Here is a 16,133-nt window from a genome sequence, read left to right as displayed (position 1 = left end):
AGTGCCAGTTTCTGACTGGGAATTCAAAGAATATATTGGGGTTACGTGCACCCACAATTTTTACTACTGGTATACAGTGCCATTGTCTGACTGGGAATTCAAAGAGTATATTGGGAATACAAATACCCTCATTTCTTGCTACTGCCATATAGTGCCAGTTTCTGACTGGGAATTCAAAGAATATATTGGGGTTACGTGCACCCACAATTTTTACTACTGGTATACAGTGCCATTGTCTGACTGGGAATTCAAAGAATATATTGGGGTTACGTGCACCCACAATTTTTACTACTGGTATACAGTGCCACTGTCTGACTGGGAATTCAAAGAGTATATTGGGAATACAAATACCCTCATTTCTTGCTACTGCCATATAGTGCCAGTGTCTGACTGGTAATTCAAAGAATATATTGGGGTTACGTGCACCCACAATTTTTACTACTGGTATACAGTGCCATTGTCTGACTGGGAATTCAAAGAATATATTGGGGTTACGTGCACCCACAATTTTTACTACTGGTATACAGTGCCATTGTCTGACTGGGAATTCAAAGAATATATTGGGGTTATAAATACCCTCATTTCTTGCTACTGCCATATAGTGCCAGTTTCTGACTGGTAATTCAAAGAATATATTGGGGTTACGTGCACCCACAATTTTTACTACTGGTATACAGTGCCATTGTCTGACTGGGAATTCAAAGAGTATATTGGGAATACAAATACCCTCATTTCTTGCTACTGCCATATAGTGCCAGTTTCTGACTGGGAATTCAAAGAATATATTGGGGTTACGTGCACCCACAATTTTTACTACTGGTATACAGTGCCATTGTCTGACTGGGAATTCAAAGAATATATTGGGGTTACGTGCACCCACAATTTTTACTACTGGTATACAGTGCCATTGTCTGACTGGGAATTCAAAGAGTATATTGGGAATACAAATACCCTCATTTCTTGCTACTGCCATATAGTGCCAGTGTCTGACTGGTAATTCAAAGAATATATTGGGGTTACGTGCACCCACAATTTTTACTACTGGTATACAGTGCCATTGTCTGACTGGGAATTCAAAGAATATATTGGGGTTATAAATACCCTCATTTCTTGCTACTGCCATATAGTGCCAGTTTCTGACTGGGAATTCAAAGAATATATTGGGGTTACGTGCACCCACAATTTTTACTACTGGTATACAGTGCCATTGTCTGACTGGGAATTCAAAGAGTATATTGGGAATACAAATACCCTCATTTCTTGCTACTGCCATATAGTGCCAGTTTCTGACTGGGAATTCAAAGAATATATTGGGGTTACGTGCACCCACAATTTTTACTACTGGTATACAGTGCCATTGTCTGACTGGGAATTCAAAGAGTATATTGGGAATACAAATACCCTCATTTCTTGCTACTGCCATATAGTGCCAGTTTCTGACTGGGAATTCAAAGAATATATTGGGGTTACGTGCACCCACAATTTTTACTACTGGTATACAGTGCCATTGTCTGACTGGGAATTCAAAGAATATATTGGGGTTACGTGCACCCACAATTTTTACTACTGGTATACAGTGCCATTGTCTGACTGGGAATTCAAAGAGTATATTGGGAATACAAATACCCTCATTTCTTGCTACTGCCATATAGTGCCAGTGTCTGACTGGTAATTCAAAGAATATATTGGGGTTACGTGCACCCACAATTTTTACTACTGGTATACAGTGCCATTGTCTGACTGGGAATTCAAAGAGTATATTGGGAATACAAATACCCTCATTTCTTGCTACTGCCATATAGTGCCAGTGTCTGACTGGGAATTCAAAGAATATATTGGGGTTACGTGCACCCACAATTTTTACTACTGGTATACAGTGCCATTGTCTGACTGGGAATTCAAAGAATATATTGGGGTTATAAATACCCTCATTTCTTGCTACTGCCATATAGTGCCAGTTTCTGACTGGGAATTCAGAGAATATATTGGGGTTACGTGCACCCACAATTTTTACTACTGGTATACAGTGCCATTGTCTGACTGGGAATTCAAAGAATATATTGGGGTTACGTGCACCCACAATTTTTACTACTGGTATACAGTGCCATTGTCTGACTGGGAATTCAAAGAGTATATTGGGAATACAAATACCCTCATTTCTTGCTACTGCCATATAGTGCCAGTGTCTGACTGGGAATTCAAAGAATATATTGAGGTTACGTGCACCCACAATTTTTACTACTGGTATACAGTGCCATTGTCTGACTGGGAATTCAAAGAATATATTGGGGTTATAAATACCCTCATTTCTTGCTACTGCCATATAGTGCCAGTTTCTGACTGGTAATTCAAAGAATATATTGGGGTTACGTGCACCCACAATTTTTACTACTGGTATACAGTGCCATTGTCTGACTGGGAATTCAAAGAATATATTGGGGTTATAAATACCCTCATTTCTTGCTACTGCCATATAGTGCCATTGTCTGACTGGGAATTCAAAGAATATATTGGGGTTACGTGCACCCACAATTTTTACTACTGGTATACAGTGCCATTGTCTGACTGGGAATTCAAAGAGTATATTGGGAATACAAATACCCTCATTTCTTGCTACTGCCATATAGTGCCAGTGTCTGACTGGTAATTCAAAGAATATATTGGGGTTACGTGCACCCACAATTTTTACTACTGGTATACAGTGCCATTGTCTGACTGGGAATTCAAAGAGTATATTGGGAATACAAATACCCTCATTTCTTGCTACTGCCATATAGTGCCAGTTTCTGACTGGTAATTCAAAGAATATATTGGGGTTACGTGCACCCACAATTTTTACTACTGGTATACAGTGCCATTGTCTGACTGGGAATTCAAAGAATATATTGGGGTTATAAATACCCTCATTTCTTGCTACTGCCATATAGTGCCAGTTTCTGACTGGTAATTCAAAGAATATATTGGGGTTACGTGCACCCACAATTTTTACTACTGGTATACAGTGCCATTGTCTGACTGGGAATTCAAAGAGTATATTGGGAATACAAATACCCTCATTTCTTGCTACTGCCATATAGTGCCAGTTTCTGACTGGGAATTCAAAGAATATATTGGGGTTACGTGCACCCACAATTTTTACTACTGGTATACAGTGCCATTGTCTGACTGGGAATTCAAAGAGTATATTGGGAATACAAATACCCTCATTTCTTGCTACTGCCATATAGTGCCAGTTTCTGACTGGGAATTCAAAGAATATATTGGGGTTACGTGCACCCACAATTTTTACTACTGGTATACAGTGCCATTGTCTGACGGGGAATTCAAAGAATATATTGGGGTTACGTGCACCCACAATTTTTACTACTGGTATACAGTGCCATTGTCTGACTGGGAATTCAAAGAGTATATTGGGAATACAAATACCCTCATTTCTTGCTACTGCCATATAGTGCCAGTGTCTGACTGGTAATTCAAAGAATATATTGGGGTTACGTGCACCCACAATTTTTACTACTGGTATACAGTGCCATTGTCTGACTGGGAATTCAAAGAGTATATTGGGGTTATAAATACCCTCATTTCTTGCTACTGCCATATAGTGCCAGTTTCTGACTGGTAATTCAAAGAATATATTGGGGTTACGTGCACCCACAATTTTTACTACTGGTATACAGTGCCATTGTCTGACTGGGAATTCAAAGAATATATTGGGGTTATAAATACCCTCATTTCTTGCTACTGCCATATAGTGCCAGTTTCTGACTGGTAATTCAAAGAATATATTGGGGTTACGTGCACCCACAATTTTTACTACTGGTATACAGTGCCATTGTCTGACTGGGAATTCAAAGAGTATATTGGGAATACAAATACCCTCATTTCTTGCTACTGCCATATAGTGCCAGTTTCTGACTGGGAATTCAAAGAATATATTGGGGTTACGTGCACCCACAATTTTTACTACTGGTATACAGTGCCATTGTCTGACTGGGAATTCAAAGAGTATATTGGGAATACAAATACCCTCATTTCTTGCTACTGCCATATAGTGCCAGTTTCTGACTGGGAATTCAAAGAATATATTGGGGTTACGTGCACCCACAATTTTTACTACTGGTATACAGTGCCATTGTCTGACTGGGAATTCAAAGAATATATTGGGGTTACGTGCACCCACAATTTTTACTACTGGTATACAGTGCCACTGTCTGACTGGGAATTCAAAGAGTATATTGGGAATACAAATACCCTCATTTCTTGCTACTGCCATATAGTGCCAGTGTCTGACTGGTAATTCAAAGAATATATTGGGGTTACGTGCACCCACAATTTTTACTACTGGTATACAGTGCCATTGTCTGACTGGGAATTCAAAGAATATATTGGGGTTACGTGCACCCACAATTTTTACTACTGGTATACAGTGCCATTGTCTGACTGGGAATTCAAAGAATATATTGGGGTTATAAATACCCTCATTTCTTGCTACTGCCATATAGTGCCAGTTTCTGACTGGTAATTCAAAGAATATATTGGGGTTACGTGCACCCACAATTTTTACTACTGGTATACAGTGCCATTGTCTGACTGGGAATTCAAAGAGTATATTGGGAATACAAATACCCTCATTTCTTGCTACTGCCATATAGTGCCAGTTTCTGACTGGGAATTCAAAGAATATATTGGGGTTACGTGCACCCACAATTTTTACTACTGGTATACAGTGCCATTGTCTGACTGGGAATTCAAAGAATATATTGGGGTTACGTGCACCCACAATTTTTACTACTGGTATACAGTGCCATTGTCTGACTGGGAATTCAAAGAGTATATTGGGAATACAAATACCCTCATTTCTTGCTACTGCCATATAGTGCCAGTGTCTGACTGGTAATTCAAAGAATATATTGGGGTTACGTGCACCCACAATTTTTACTACTGGTATACAGTGCCATTGTCTGACTGGGAATTCAAAGAATATATTGGGGTTATAAATACCCTCATTTCTTGCTACTGCCATATAGTGCCAGTTTCTGACTGGGAATTCAAAGAATATATTGGGGTTACGTGCACCCACAATTTTTACTACTGGTATACAGTGCCATTGTCTGACTGGGAATTCAAAGAGTATATTGGGAATACAAATACCCTCATTTCTTGCTACTGCCATATAGTGCCAGTTTCTGACTGGGAATTCAAAGAATATATTGGGGTTACGTGCACCCACAATTTTTACTACTGGTATACAGTGCCATTGTCTGACTGGGAATTCAAAGAGTATATTGGGAATACAAATACCCTCATTTCTTGCTACTGCCATATAGTGCCAGTTTCTGACTGGGAATTCAAAGAATATATTGGGGTTACGTGCACCCACAATTTTTACTACTGGTATACAGTGCCATTGTCTGACTGGGAATTCAAAGAATATATTGGGGTTACGTGCACCCACAATTTTTACTACTGGTATACAGTGCCATTGTCTGACTGGGAATTCAAAGAGTATATTGGGAATACAAATACCCTCATTTCTTGCTACTGCCATATAGTGCCAGTGTCTGACTGGTAATTCAAAGAATATATTGGGGTTACGTGCACCCACAATTTTTACTACTGGTATACAGTGCCATTGTCTGACTGGGAATTCAAAGAGTATATTGGGAATACAAATACCCTCATTTCTTGCTACTGCCATATAGTGCCAGTGTCTGACTGGGAATTCAAAGAATATATTGGGGTTACGTGCACCCACAATTTTTACTACTGGTATACAGTGCCATTGTCTGACTGGGAATTCAAAGAATATATTGGGGTTATAAATACCCTCATTTCTTGCTACTGCCATATAGTGCCAGTTTCTGACTGGGAATTCAGAGAATATATTGGGGTTACGTGCACCCACAATTTTTACTACTGGTATACAGTGCCATTGTCTGACTGGGAATTCAAAGAGTATATTGGGAATACAAATACCCTCATTTCTTGCTACTGCCATATAGTGCCAGTGTCTGACTGGTAATTCAAAGAATATATTGGGGTTACGTGCACCCACAATTTTTACTACTGGTATACAGTGCCATTGTCTGACTGGGAATTCAAAGAATATATTGGGGTTATAAATACCCTCATTTCTTGCTACTGCCATATAGTGCCAGTTTCTGACTGGGAATTCAAAGAATATATTGGGGTTACGTGCACCCACAATTTTTACTACTGGTATACAGTGCCATTGTCTGACTGGGAATTCAAAGAGTATATTGGGAATACAAATACCCTCATTTCTTGCTACTGCCATATAGTGCCAGTTTCTGACTGGGAATTCAAAGAATATATTGGGGTTACGTGCACCCACAATTTTTACTACTGGTATACAGTGCCATTGTCTGACTGGGAATTCAAAGAGTATATTGGGAATACAAATACCCTCATTTCTTGCTACTGCCATATAGTGCCAGTTTCTGACTGGGAATTCAAAGAATATATTGGGGTTACGTGCACCCACAATTTTTACTACTGGTATACAGTGCCATTGTCTGACTGGGAATTCAAAGAATATATTGGGGTTACGTGCACCCACAATTTTTACTACTGGTATACAGTGCCATTGTCTGACTGGGAATTCAAAGAGTATATTGGGAATACAAATACCCTCATTTCTTGCTACTGCCATATAGTGCCAGTGTCTGACTGGTAATTCAAAGAATATATTGGGGTTACGTGCACCCACAATTTTTACTACTGGTATACAGTGCCATTGTCTGACTGGGAATTCAAAGAGTATATTGGGAATACAAATACCCTCATTTCTTGCTACTGCCATATAGTGCCAGTGTCTGACTGGGAATTCAAAGAATATATTGGGGTTACGTGCACCCACAATTTTTACTACTGGTATACAGTGCCAATTTCTAACTAGGAATTCAAAATGCGCAAGGCTCCCGGAAAGGGACGTGGACGAGGCCGTGGGCGAGGTCGGGGGAATGGTTCTGGGGAGCAAGGTAGCAGTGAAGCCACAGGGCGTCCCGTGCCTACTCCTGTGGGGCAGCAAGCATTGCGCCACTCCACAGTGCCAGGGTTGCTTGCCACATTAACTAAACTGCAGGGTACAAACCTTAGTAGGCCCGAGAACCAGGAACAGGTCTTGCAATGGCTGTCAGAGAACGCTTACAGCACATTGTCCAGCAGCCAGTCAGACTCTGCCTCCTCTCCTCCTATTACCCAACAGTCTTGTCTTCCTTCCTCCCAAAATTCCGAAGCTTTACAGAACAATAACCCAAACTGTCCCTGCTCCCCAGAGCTGTTCTCCGCTCCTTTCATTGTCCCTCAACCTGCCTCTCCACGTCACGATTCCACGAACCTAACAGAGGAGCATCTGTGTCCAGATGCTCAAACACTAGAGTCTCCTCCATCTCCGTTCGATTTGGTGGTGGATGACCAGCAACCCACCCTCATCGACGATGATGTGACGCAGTTGCCGTCAGGGCATCCAGTTGACCGGCGCATTGTGCGGGAGGAGGAGATGAGACAGGAGTTGGAAGAGGAAGTGGTGGATGATGAGGACACTGACCCGACCTGGACAGGGGGGATGTCAAGCGGGGAAAGTAGTGTGGATGTTGAGGCAGGTGCAGCACCAAAAAGGGTAGCTAGAGGCAGAGGCAGAGGTCAGCAGCTTAGGCGAAGCCAGGCCACACCCGGAATCTCCCAAGATGTTCCAGTTCGTACCCAGCCCCGAAAAACTCCCACCTCGAGGGCACGTTTCTCGAAGGTGTGGAGTTTTTTCAAGGAATGCGCCGAGGACAGATATAGTGTTGTCTGCACAATTTGCCTCTCGAAATTGATTAGGGGCTCTGAGAAGAGCAACCTGTCCACCACTTCAATGCGCCGTCATTTGGAATCCAAGCACTGGAATCAGTGGCAGGCAGCAACGGCAGGACAAAGGCCGCCTGCCGTTCACGCCACTGCCACTGCCTCTGCCACTGCCTCTGCCACTGCCACTGCTGACTGTGCTGGCGATGCACTCCAGAGGACGAGCCAGGACACCACTTCATCTGCCTCCGCCACTTTGTTGACTTCTACCTCATCCTCCCCTGGTCCTGTCTTATCTCCTTCTCCTGCACCATCAAAGGCACCATCAGGCGTTTCTTTACAACAACCCACCATCTCTCAGACATTGGAGCGGCGGCAGAAATACACTGCTAACCACCCACACGCGCAAGCCTTGAACGCCAACATCGCTAAACTGCTGGCCCAGGAGATGTTGGCGTTCCGGCTTGTTGAAACTCCCGCCTTCCTGGACCTGATGGCAACTGCGGCACCTCGCTATGCCGTCCCTAGCCGTCACTACTTCTCCCGGTGTGCCGTCCCCGCCTTGCACCAGCACGTGTCACTCAACATCAGGCGGGCCCTTAGTTCCGCGCTTTGCACAAAGGTCCACTTGACCACCGACGCGTGGACAAGTGCATGCGGACAGGGACGCTACATTTCACTGACGGCACACTGGGTGAATGTAGTTGAGGCTGGGACTGCTTCCCAAACTGGCCCGGTGTACCTCGTCTCCCCGCCTAACATTCCTGGCAGGGACACGAGAAGAACACCCCCCTCCTCCTCCTCCTCTACCGCCTCCTCCTCCGCCACCGCCTCCTCCTCCGCCACCGCCTCCTCCTCCGCTGTTAGATTGACCCCAGCTACGAGTTGGAAACGTTGCAGCACTGGCGTTGGTAGACGTCAGCAGGCTGTGCTGAAGCTGATCAGCTTGGGGGACAGACAGCACACTGCCTCCGAGGTGAGGGATGCCCTCCTCGATGAGACGGCAATATGGTTTGAGCCGCTGCACCTGGGCCCAGGCATGGTCGTTTGTGATAACGGCCGGAACCTGGTAGCAGCTCTGGAGCTTGCCGGACTCCAACATGTTCCATGCCTGGCCCACGTCTTCAACCTAGTGGTGCAACGTTTCCTAAAGAGCTACCCCAATGTTCCAGAGCTACTGGTGAAAGTGCGGCGCATGTGCGCCCACTTTCGCAAGTCGACAGTAGCCGCTGCTAGCTTAAAATCTCTCCAGCAACGCCTGCATGTGCCACAACACTGGCTTTTGTGCGACGTCCCCACACGCTGGAACTCAACGTTTCAGATGTTGAATAGAGTGGTTGAGCAGCAGAGACCTTTGATGGAATACCAGCTACAAAACCCTAGGGTGCCACAAAGTCAGCTGCCTCAGTTTCACATCCATGAGTGGCCATGGATGAGAGACCTTTGTGACATCCTACGGGTCTTTGAGGAGTCCACAAGGAGGGTGAGCTCTGAGGATGCGATGGTGAGCCTTACAATCCTGCTCTTGTGTGTTCTGAGAGAATCCCTGATTGACATCAGGGATAACTCAGATCACACAGAGGAGTTAGGGATAGCATCCGATCCGTCACAGCTGGAGAGTAGGTCCACACATCTGTCCGCTTCACTGCGTTTAATGGAGGAGGAGGAGGAGGAGGAGGAGGAAGAAGAGTTGTCCGATGATGTGATGGTGATACAGGAGGCTTCCGGGCAACTTCGAATCGTCCCATTGTTGCAGCGCGGATGGGTAGACATGGAGGATGAGGAGGAAATGGAGATTGAACTTTCCGGTGGGGCCAGAGGAGTCATGCCAACTAACACTGTGGCAGACATGGCTGAGTTCATGTTGGGGTGCTTTACAACCGACAAGCGTATTGTCAAAATCATGGAGGACAACCAGTACTGGATCTTTGCTATCCTTGACCCCCGGTATAAAAACAACATCTCGTCTTTTATTCCGGTAGAGGGGAGGGCCAATCGCATCAATGCTTGCCACAGGCAATTGGTGCAGAATATGATGGAGATGTTTCCAGCATGTGACGTTGGCGGCAGGGAGGGCAGTTCCTCCAGTAGGCAACCAAGTTCTCACCGGTCCACACAAACGAGGGGCACACTGTCTAAGGTCTGGGACACCTTGATGGCACCCCCTCGCCAAAGTGCCGCCACGGAGGGTCCTAGTGTCACCAGGCGTGAGAAGTATAGGCGCATGTTGCGGGAATACCTTTCCGACCACAGCCCTGTCCTCTCCGACCCCTCTGCGCCCTACACGTATTGGGTGTCAAAGTTGGACCTGTGGCTTGAACTTGCCCTATATGCCTTGGAGGTGCTGTCCTGTCCTGCCGCCAGCGTCCTATCTGAGAGGGTGTTCAGTGCAGCCGGTGGCATCATCACTGACAAGCGCACCCGTCTGTCAGCTGAGAGTGCCGACCGGCTCACTTTGATAAAAATGAACCACCACTGGGTAGAGCCGTCATTTTTGTGCCCACCTGTGTAAAGCACCCCAACATGAAACTCCATGTCTGTACTCAACCTCTCCAATTCCTCCGCATCCTCATACTCATCCACCATAAGCGTTGCACAATTCTGCTAATACTAGGCTCCCTCCACCCTGATTTCCCCCAACTCTGCTGGTTAGAGGCTCCCTCCACCCTGATTTCCACCAACTCTGCTGGTTAGAGGCTCCCTCCACCATGAATTTGCCCAAACTGGGCTGTTTAGAGGCTCCCTCCACCATGAATTTGCCCAAACTGGGCTGTTTAGAGGCTCCCTCCACCATGAATTGGTCCAAACTGGGTTTTTTAGAGGCTCCCTCCACCATGAATTGGTCCAAACTGGGCTGGTTAGAGGCTCCCTCCACCATGAATTTGCCCAAACTGGGCTGTTTAGAGGCTCCCTCCACCATGAATTGGTCCAAACTGGGCTGGTTAGAGGCTCCCTCCACCATTAATTGGTCCAAACTGGGCTGGTTAGAGGCTCCCTCCACCATTAATTGGTCCAAACTGGGCTGGTTAGAGGCTCCCTCCACCATGAATTGGTCCAAACTGGGTTTTTTAGAGGCTCCCTCCACCATGAATTGGTCCAAACTTGGCTGTTTAGAGGCTCCCTCCACCATGAATTGGTCCAAACTGGGCTGGTTAGAGGCTCCCTCCACCATTAATTGGTCCAAACTGGGCTGGTTAGAGGCTCCCTCCACCATGAATTTGCCCAAACTGGGCTGTTTAGAGGCTCCCTCCACCATGAATTTGCCCAAACTGGGCTGTTTAGAGGCTCCCTCCACCATGAATTGGTCCAAACTGGGTTTTTTAGAGGCTCCCTCCACCATGAATTGGTCCAAACTGGGCTGGTTAGAGGCTCCCTCCACCATTAATTGGTCCAAACTGGGGTGGTTAGAGGCTCCCTCCACCATTAATTGGTCCAAACTGGGCTGGTTAGAGGCTCCCTCCACCATTAATTGGTCCAAACTGGGCTGGTTAGAGGCTCCCTCCACCATTAATTGGTCCAAACTGGGCTGTTTAGAGGCTCCCTCCACCATTAATTGGTCCAAACTGGGCTGGTTAGAGGCTCCCTCCACCATGAATTTGCCCAAACTGGGCTGTTTAGAGGCTCCCTCCACCATGAATTGGTCCAAACTGGGTTTTTTAGAGGCTCCCTCCACCATGAATTTGCCCAAACTGGGCTGGTTAGAGGCTCCCTCCACCATGAATTGGTCCAAGCTGGGTTTTTTAGAGGCTCCCTCCACCATGAATTTGCCCAAACTGGGCTGGTTAGAGGCTCCCTCCACCATGAATTGGTCCAAGCTGGGTTTTTTAGAGGCTCCCTCCACCATGAATTTGCCCAAACTGGGCTGGTTAGAGGCTCCCTCCACCATGAATTGGTCCAAACTGGGCTGGTTAGAGGCTCCCTCCACCATGAATTTGCCCAAACTGGGCTGTTTAGAGGCTCCCTCCACCATTAATTGGTCCAAACTGGGCTGGTTAGAGGCTTCCTCCACCATGAATTTGCCCAAACTGGGCTGTTTAGAGGCTCCCTCCACCATGAATTGGTCCAAACTGGGTTTTTTAGAGGCTCCCTCCACCATGAATTGGTCCAAACTGGGTTTTTTAGAGGCTCCCTCCACCATGAATTGGTCCAAACTGGGCTGGTTAGAGGCTCCCTCCACCATGAATTTCCCAAAACTTGGCTGTTTAGAGGCTCCCTCCACCATGAATTGGTCCAAACTGGGCTGGTTAGAGGCTCCCTCCACCATGAATTTCCCAAAACTTGGCTGTTTAGAGGCTCCCTCCACCATGAATTGGTCCAAACTGGGCTGGTTAGAGGCTCCCTCCACCATTAATTGGTCCAAACTGGGCTGGTTAGAGGCTCCCTCCACCATGAATTGGTCCAAACTGGGTTTTTTAGAGGCTCCCTCCACCATGAATTGGTCCAAGCTGGGTTTTTTAGAGGCTCCCTCCACCATGAATTTGCCCAAACTGGGCTGGTTAGAGGCTCCCTCCACCATGAATTGGTCCAAGCTGGGTTTTTTAGAGGCTCCCTCCACCATGAATTTGCCCAAACTGGGCTGGTTAGAGGCTCCCTCCACCATGAATTGGTCCAAACTGGGCTGGTTAGAGGCTCCCTCCACCATGAATTTGCCCAAACTGGGCTGTTTAGAGGCTCCCTCCACCATTAATTGGTCCAAACTGGGCTGGTTAGAGGCTTCCTCCACCATGAATTTGCCCAAACTGGGCTGTTTAGAGGCTCCCTCCACCATGAATTGGTCCAAACTGGGTTTTTTAGAGGCTCCCTCCACCATGAATTGGTCCAAACTGGGTTTTTTAGAGGCTCCCTCCACCATGAATTGGTCCAAACTGGGCTGGTTAGAGGCTCCCTCCACCATGAATTTCCCAAAACTTGGCTGTTTAGAGGCTCCCTCCACCATGAATTGGTCCAAACTGGGCTGGTTAGAGGCTCCCTCCACCATGAATTTCCCAAAACTTGGCTGTTTAGAGGCTCCCTCCACCATGAATTGGTCCAAACTGGGCTGGTTAGAGGCTCCCTCCACCATTAATTGGTCCAAACTGGGCTGGTTAGAGGCTCCCTCCACCATGAATTGGTCCAAACTGGGTTTTTTAGAGGCTCCCTCCACCATGAATTTGCCCAAACTGGGCTGTTTAGAGGCTCCCTCCACCATGAATTGGTCCAAACTGGGCTGGTTAGAGGCTCCCTCCACCATGAATTGGTCCAAACTGGGCTGGTTAGAGGCTCCCTCCACCATTAATTGGTCCAAACTGGGCTGGTTAGAGGCTCCCTCCACCATGAATTGGTCCAAACTGGGTTTTTTAGAGGCTCCCTCCACCATGAATTTGCCCAAACTGGGCTGTTTAGAGGCTCCCTCCACCATGAATTGGTCCAAACTGGGCTGGTTAGAGGCTCCCTCCACCATTAATTGGTCCAAACTGGGCTGGTTAGAGGCTCCCTCCACCATGAATTTGCCCAAACTGGGCTGTTTAGAGGCTCCCTCCACCATTAATTGGTCCAAACTGGGCTGGTTAGAGGCTCCCTCCACCATGAATTTGCCCAAACTGGGCTGTTTAGAGGCTCCCTCCACCATGAATTGGTCCAAACTGGGTTTTTTAGAGGCTCCCTCCACCATTAATTGGTCCAAACTGGGCTGGTTAGAGGCTCCCTCCACCATGAATTGGTCCAAACTGGGCTGGTTAGAGGCTCCCTCCACCATGAATTTGCCCAAACTGGGCTGTTTAGAGGCTCCCTCCACCATTAATTGGTCCAAACTGGGCTGGTTAGAGGCTCCCTCCACCATGAATTTGCCCAAACTGGGCTGTTTAGAGGCTCCCTCCACCATGAATTGGTCCAAACTGGGTTTTTTAGAGGCTCCCTCCACCATGAATTGGTCCAAACTGGGCTGGTTAGAGGCTCCCTCCACCATGAATTTCCCAAAACTTGGCTGTTTAGAGGCTCCCTCCACCATGAATTGGTCCAAACTGGGCTGGTTAGAGGCTCCCTCCACCATGAATTTCCCAAAACTTGGCTGTTTAGAGGCTCCCTCCAGCATGAATTGGTCCAAACTGGGCTGGTTAGAGGCTCCCTCCACCATTAATTGGTCCAAACTGGGCTGGTTAGAGGCTCCCTCCACCATGAATTGGTCCAAACTGGGTTTTTTAGAGGCTCCCTCCACCATGAATTTGCCCAAACTGGGCTGTTTAGAGGCTCCCTCCACCATGAATTGGTCCAAACTGGGCTGGTTAGAGGCTCCCTCCACCATTAATTGGTCCAAACTGGGCTGGTTAGAGGCTCCCTCCACCATTAATTGGTCCAAACTGGGCTGGTTAGAGGCTCCCTCCACCATGAATTTGCCCAAACTGGGCTGGTTAGAGGCTCCCTCCACCATGAATTGGTCCAAACTGGGTTTTTTAGAGGCTCCCTCCACCATGAATTTGCCCAAACTGGGCTGGTTAGAGGCTCCCTCCACCATGAATTGGTCCAAACTGGGGTTTTTAGAGGCTCCCTCCACCATGAATTTGCCCAAACTGGGGTGTTTAGAGGCTCCCTCCACCATGAATTTGCCCAAACTCTGCTGGTTAGAGGCTCAATCCACCCTGATTTTCAAAACAAATGTTGGTGCCAACCTCAACTTACTACAAGGGCCAAATTCACTGCTGGTGACAAGCTCTCCTCACTGCAAGTGCCAAATACACATGTTTCAAGGTGTTTTCCTACTGTCAGAGAGGTGGTATTGAGTGTGTAAAGTGTGTAGTTGTTAGGCTGTGATGTTGGGGTAATAGAGGGTCTTTGGTGTGTTAGATGCCCCCAGACATGCTTCCCCTGCTGTCCCAGTGTCATTCCAGAGGTGTTGGCATCATTTCCTGGGGTGTCATAGTGGACTTGGTGACCCTCCAGACACGGATTTGGGTTTCCCCCTTAACGAGTATCTGTTCCCCATAGACTATAATGGGGTTCGAAACCCGTTCGAACACACGAACATTGAGCGGCTGTTCGAATCGAATTTCGAACCTCGAACATTTTAGTGTTCGCTCATCTCTATTAATGAGTATGAACTTGGAGGCATACACAAGTATAGTGAGGCCTTGGGTATCTTTATAGATGTCCTCTTATGGCTGTGCACACAATAGTACAGTCTATTGTTTCATAGACCGTAGTCTAAATGTACAGCTTATGTGTCTAAGTAATGATACTTCCTATGTGCAATGGCTAGAGTACATGCTTGTAAGCACAATACAATTATCTATTGAACTTTAATAGAATGAATACAATATGCTGAAATATCAATTTGAAGCCATTGTATGGATATTATAAAAACTGCTCCAAATGACCTTAATAAGGCTTCATATATCCAAGGGAATGCTTAGCTCAAATAAAGAATATAAACCATTGATTTACTTCCCAATTGAGTTTATATTTTCAAAGCTTATGTATCTGAAGTATGGATGATAATAGGGCCTATAGAGGGCATTATAATATACAATAAATGAAAGTCAATATAACGTATTCCCGTTTATATTACCATTTCACAGATAAGCTTTTCTGTAAATAGAAGAAATAACTAACAATTCATACTTCATGAATATAAAAGGAAAAGCTACAAGGTTATATTTTGTCACTGTGTCCAATAATACTAATAAAATAAATTCGAATTGTCACAATTGTCTATTCTTGTGTTGTAAAATCAGATTTTAAGGATTCTGGAAAACTACAGACCAAATTCAGTATGACTTGAAGACGATGCATGAAAAAGAGAAAAAAAGATAAACATTTCAACCATAATTTATATTGAATGTAATATGCATTAGATTTTAAAATGAGAACAAAAATCATATTAATGAATACTGTAATGGTAAGCAAACGCAACCAATGTACCAGGGTTAGAATGGCACTTGTGGGAAGATTTCCAATTATCATAGAATGTCTGATAACTGTTACCAGTCCTGGCAATAGAAAATCCTTGTATTTAATGTGCAATTCAAAATAGAAGCCCACCCACTTGTATCTTGAAAGGGTTGTTTATAATTCTTTAAAGAGGACCTTTCATGTCCTTGGGCACATGCGGTTTTATATACCTATCTGTGTACAACCTCTCCAGCAGTGTGGGGAAGATGTAGGATATATCTTAGGGCTGGTTCACACCGGCTTTTGAATTCCATCCGGGGATAGTCCGCATGGAGACTCCCCGGATGGAATACAAAGACAATTGCAAGCACTGTGCTGTGAAAGCACATGGACCCCATAGACTATAATGGGGTCCGTATGCTTGCTGCGCACTGCCCACATGAATTATGCAGACAGGAAAG

This window comes from Leptodactylus fuscus, chromosome 4 (assembly GCF_031893055.1).
Source record: "Leptodactylus fuscus isolate aLepFus1 chromosome 4, aLepFus1.hap2, whole genome shotgun sequence".
Taxonomy (NCBI): domain Eukaryota; kingdom Metazoa; phylum Chordata; class Amphibia; order Anura; family Leptodactylidae; genus Leptodactylus; species Leptodactylus fuscus.
Note: the sequence above shows the minus strand (reverse complement) of the source record.